The sequence below is a fragment of the Pyrgilauda ruficollis genome, unplaced genomic scaffold (assembly GCF_017590135.1).
Source record: "Pyrgilauda ruficollis isolate IOZ18807 unplaced genomic scaffold, ASM1759013v1 scaffold121, whole genome shotgun sequence".
Classification (NCBI taxonomy): Eukaryota; Metazoa; Chordata; class Aves; order Passeriformes; family Passeridae; genus Pyrgilauda; species Pyrgilauda ruficollis.
Window position 1 is genome coordinate 1748677 of NW_024510433.1, and position 6000 is coordinate 1754676.

Here is a 6000-nt window from a genome sequence, read left to right on the forward strand (position 1 = left end):
CAGGTTATTAAAATGTGAAGCAGTTGTTCCACAAAAATAATTTTAAAAAAAGGTAAAAAAAAAAAGTATGTTTCTTCTAACCTTGTCTGCAGACATTTCTCAGTGTATTAAAAATATTCAGACATTGTCAGAATGAGCTGAACAAGATCCTCTAGGGCTAGAAAGTATCTCAAATCTGGAAGCTGTGGCATAAATGCCCTTTGACACTAGGTAATGACAGGTTAACATTCTCATCTCTTACTCTGCTGTCAAAGTAAATTAACCATTTACTGAAGAGAAAGAAGGAGAAAGTTTTGATTCTAATTCTTTCTTATTCTCACATGAGGAATATTAATAAAGTAAAACTCTGTAGGGATGCATTTAAATTGTCAAATATTTTCAGTTTGCTCCTTGTTCCTTAATTATTCTCATGTTAGTTTGTTAACAGGCTTTTTGTCCAGGACTAAGCCAATAGTTTTCCTTTGGGGTGAAATCCTGATATAGTTCTGGGGACGACTCATGCCTGTGGGCAGGAGGTGTGAGGCTGTGCCATGCATCCTGTTCCCCATTTGCACAGGTGTTGCAGTGCCTATTCCATCATGCCTTGCACCATTAAGAGCTCCTCGTGTCCCCCACGAGTCAGAAGTGTGATGTAGACCCTTGACCTTATCACATCAGATACTCATATCCATCACTAACATGAGCACAGCACTCATGTTGTTTAAGGAACTTTAAATCTTAAAAATTAATATTAGAATTTAAAAAATAATAATAAAAAGGGGGGGGGAGGGGAAAACAAAGAAAAAGCCTTAAGAAAGCCAAACCAGATTCTAAGAAGCATGAAAAGTGAAGCTTTAGAAGATACCTGTATAGAGAATTGTCTGTGCAAGCCCTTGTGCACTATTTGGCCTCTACATTTGGGTGGGCACCTTTAGCGTTGTGGCTATAGCCTTGAATCTTTCAAACTGCATTTCTCATGCTGAATTCTCTGAGCAGGTAGACTGAATTCTCAGTGTAAACTAGAGCAGGCTCACTTGAAAATTTTTGAAAGCATGGCTTCTCTTAGTTATGTATTTGTAAATTATATGTTGTCTTTTTTTTCACAGCAGACAAAAAAATCTTCTGTAGCTTAAACCTGGACCATCTGAAGGGTGAAAAAAATCTCTTGTCTAAACTACCCAGATGAGCTATCATCCTTGGGTAAAAAACATATTGGACCAGTAGATCAGGAAAAATTCATGTTCTTGGGCCCAATATTGGAAACCCACAGAAGTTACAAGGCCAGTATCCTGTCTCTAGGGAACATCAACAAGGACATCCTGATTGATTTTATCTGTCAGATTTATGATGATTGGGACTCAGACTGCACGTGGCTTTCTCAAGTCTCTAATAGCTGATCAGCTAAAGGTGAGAGATGTATCTCAGCCCTTGGCAGCTGGGCCACTGAAGAAACTGCTAACACAGAAAAAAAAAAAAAAAAAAAAACAAAAAAAAAAAAAAAAAAAAAAAAAAAAAAAAAAAAAAAAAAAAAAAAAAAAAAAAAACAAACCAAAAAACAAAAACCAAAACCAAAACCAAACAAAAAAAAACACAAACAAACAAACAAACAAAAAAAAACCAAAAAACAAACCAAAACAAAACAAAAAAATCCAAACCAAAACAAAATAAAACAAAAAAAAAAAGTCTGAAATTTGAGTTTCTGTGGTCCACATTCTTGGGAATTTAAAATTTAGGTAGGACTGAATTTAACTAATATAAGAAATATTAAATGTGACATATATAGGGTATGGCCTAAATACTAAGAGTCCTATCAACCTGAATATTCCATTTGTGTACTTAGAGGGTAGACAGGTCCTGGGCTGGATGAATTTCCCTGTGCAGGTACCTCAATCTTAGCATTAATGTCAAAAAGTGTAGTGTAGGTTCCTGATTTTGGTGCCTGAACTCAGAAACTTAAACTGCAGATGCTAATCCATTCCTAAATTTCTGTTTTACTAGACATGGACATTAAGATATCATAGATCAGGTCTTATTAGAATTATTAAAGCCTCAGTAAAGAAATTTCAATAAAGCAATGTTAATATATTTTTTTTTTAATTAAGACACAGGATCAGATGTTCCTCTTCCTAACCATGGCAGCTTGAAATACATTTTGAAATTTTTTTCATTTGTTTGGTTTAGTTACAATTGAATTTGCATATAATCAAATCACTCTATGAGTCTTTAAAAATGTAAACACAACCAATGAAATCTCATTACTTATATCATCACAAAATGAAGAATTGGCAGCATAGTAGGAAACATGAGATAAATGTGAATATTCAGAATTCTCACTAGGTGCACAAGTACATACAAAATAGCTTTTAGGAGTATAATTTATGTGTGGAAGTACCCATTTGTCAGATATAACCATCAGGCAGGAGGAATATGAAAATACCTTCTTGTGAGCTGCATAGTTCATATTTCAAAACAATTTTACGCTGTTTGTTTATTTGTTTTACCTTTGTTGACAATATCAGCTCATTTTGAATAACCTCCCTTACAGAGCCTCTTCAGAGCGGTGTGATGATCCAGCCTGGGCTGTTTTTGGAGACAGAGAGAGAGAGAGAGGGGGAGAGAGAGAAAGAGAGAGAGAGAGAGAGAGAGAGAGAAAGTTGATGGGACCAAGTTTCTAAGTGGTTTTGACTCAAAACTGTAACTGAAATTAAAAAGGACTGCAATTCCCATCACCTGAATAGCAAAAAGCAGAAGACTACCTGAAGAAGAAAGAAGAAAAACTGTTTTTTAGAACAAACTAATGAGAAAGCTTTTGTGGATTAGGCACAATGGTCAAAGGAGTGGAGTTACGTCCTGAACAGCTATTAAAAACTTGTGGTCTTACACAGCACCTCGGATTTAGAAATAATTTATCGAACAATGGATAGTTAAGACATTGAAAGCATGATCGTGTAAGTCTGTAGGCATGTCCTTAAGTGTATATGTCAGAGTAACACCGTGAGATTCAACAGGAGGGTTCAGTGTGCCCACGCTGGCCATGGGGATTCAGCCCTGAACCTCGATTCCACTTTATGTTAGATGCTTTCCATAAACTCTGTGTCTCTTTTCTTCCTGGCCAAATAGCTGCTGGCTGCGTCTCTCTCTCATGATTCCTTCAGAGTGTTAGGGATCAGGAGGATGTGATGAATAGTCACCTACAGTGCTGTTTATGAAATAGCAGCTCAAGATATCATCGTCCAGCGTGCAAGTCATTTCCTGTTTCTCTGCCTTTCAGTAGTAGTCCTTTGGCAGATAGGAAAGACAGTATATGTTTGAATATCAGAGATCTGAGCCAAAATATTTGTTCATGAAGTAATTGAATGACTGGAAGACAAAGATAATTTTCTTATTAATACTAACAGTTTAGCTCAAAGTACTTGCACATCTCCAGTATGCACTCAGTTTATTGAATTTTTTTTTATTTTTTCTGACATGTGGTTATTTAATCTTCTGCCAACACCATCTACCAAACAGATTCTTCCCTGCTATGCCCATGAAGCTTTTGTACTATTGATGTTTTCACAGTGAACAGTGTATGTGTGTCAAATTATAGCTATTGATCTTCATTTTTTTCCTAATGTGTGTAGTTGTTTAGATAGCATTATAGTTTGTCTGATTGTGGTTATATAAATAAAAGGAGAGTAAAGAAGGAAAAAAATCTTGCCATTTTTATTTTGTTTATAAATTTCACTGTTGAAGGTAGACTGTTTATTTGAATTGAAAATATACTGAAATAAATATTTCTTTAGATAGGAGTTATCTTCTTTTTCTTCTTAGTAACAAGTGGAAGTAATAGGGCATGCAATCTTAAGGGAAAAAATAAAACTAAGCCAAACAAAAAGAGCATATTTTATTTTTCTATGAATCTTTTTTATAACTGGGCTGGGCTTTTTTTTTTTTTTTTTTTTTTTTTTTTTTTTTTTTTTTTTTTTTTTTTTTTTTTTTTTTCATTTTTTTTTTTTTTGTTTTTTCTTTTTTGGTCACAATTCCTTTTGTCTTGGATGTTATTGTTCAAGAAATCCAAATAAAATTCTACCTGTTAAATAAATACTGTCAACCACTTAACACATAAAATAAAATTTTTTAAAAAGCCCTACTCCTTGTGAGTGATGCTGTTATCAGTATAGTAAGAAGCAAGTATTTTTCTACCAGTTTAGTTTTCTCTCTCCCATTTTGCAGCTATTAGGTTTCTTCCATAACTTATGGTTAGAAAGAAATTAATGTGGGCAACTTGATTCAATAGTTAGAACAGTGGACTGGGAACTAGAGGATGTAGCATTGTTTTTCTACTTTTGCATCTAATGTGCCAGTTCCAACATGACTTGTCAGCTTGCTTCATATTCATTTATATTCTTGTTTCGTATTTGTCTTCCAAGTTCAAAATTGTACAGGCTTGGCTGACTTTTGGTGAAGCACATGAAAGTTCATGGAAGGCAGAGCAATAATAACACTTACAATATTTTTTAATGCGTCCCAGGAATATCTTAGTACTGTCCAGGACTAAAAATGATCTTTTGTAACCACCTGGGAGAGCACGTGATTCAGCCTATAAGCAGGTTATGCCTGCTTATAGGGTGATTCTTGTCCCTTTTCCTAATGTAACCCCTTTTTCTTGCTCTTTCTGAAAGACAGGTGTCTAAACAAACCCTGAGAAAATAACTAATTGTATTTTTGATGACTTCATTTTAAAAAATGAAATGTTTTTGGACTGCTGGCAAAAGAGATCTATTTTCCCTCATATTAAAAATCTTCCAAGAAACTCCTGCTCTTTATGACCTTTTTACTACTGAACTATAGCAGGGGAGCCAATTAATGACAATTGAGTTGATGGCTTGAGAGATTTTAATTGTCTTCTAGGAGCTGTACTGAGATAATTCTCAAGCTAACTTTCATTTTTCAAAAGCTCCAAACCAATCTAATGTAAAAGTTCAGCAAAAAGAGATTTTAGGAACAAAACCTGGCTGAGTTTGGGAATAAAATCTGATTTCTAATGTGCAATACACTGGCTTTCCTGAAGAGAAACTACTGAAGCTTGTGTGAAAACAGAATCCTGTGTGTGCTTTGTGGTACTGCCGAGAAGATTTCCACAGCCTCAGCATTCTTCTTCCTGTCCAAAATCCAGGATGGAAATTATTAAACTTTGTACAAGAAAGAATTTCATTTTATTTTGGCAGCTTTGGCTGAGATGTTCACTCCTAAACTGGCATTGTATGACAAGATGCTTTCAGCAAATAAATACACATTGCTCAGATAGCATTTTGAATACCTTCCTGATGAAAGCAAAATGATGAAACCAAAGGACTATGTAGATATCAAAGACCTGCAGAACAGAGAGAGCAGGTTTGAACTCCAGCAATAAAAAACAATCTTAATGACAAGGAGTAGCAGCACATGTCCAATATCCTCTAACACAAAACTTCAAGCGCAGCAGAATCTAATCTAGGCCTAAACTCACAAAGAGAAGAGAAATAATAACTTTTGCTTGAAGCTGTTTCCCCTCTGACTCTGTTTTTCCACTTACCTTCGCTACAGGCTCTTAAAGGAGCTCTGCCCTAGGATTTTCGATTTTTTTGATTTTTTTTTTTTTTTTTTTTTGAAGGGCATTGAACTGAGAGTGCTTCAGTCCGGAAATAATAATTTTCTTATGCAACGATAAAGACATTTTTTTTTGTGGTGGTACTTTCTGCATTTTCTTTGATTTTTTTAGTTATTGAGGTAACACGTCCTCTATAGAATATAATCTGTAATAGGAACTGGATTCCTGTACACTTATTGCCTCTACCTATCATGGGAATGGGTGCAACCAATCTCCTGAATAAATTAATTCCTTAAAAAAAACCCAAACAAAAAAAAAAAAATCCAAACAAACTAAAAAAAACCCACCAAAAAACAACAAAAACAAAACAAAAAAAGACCCCCCCAAAAAAAAAACCACCAACAAAAACCAAACCAAAACAAAGCAAATACCAAACCAAATCAAAAAAA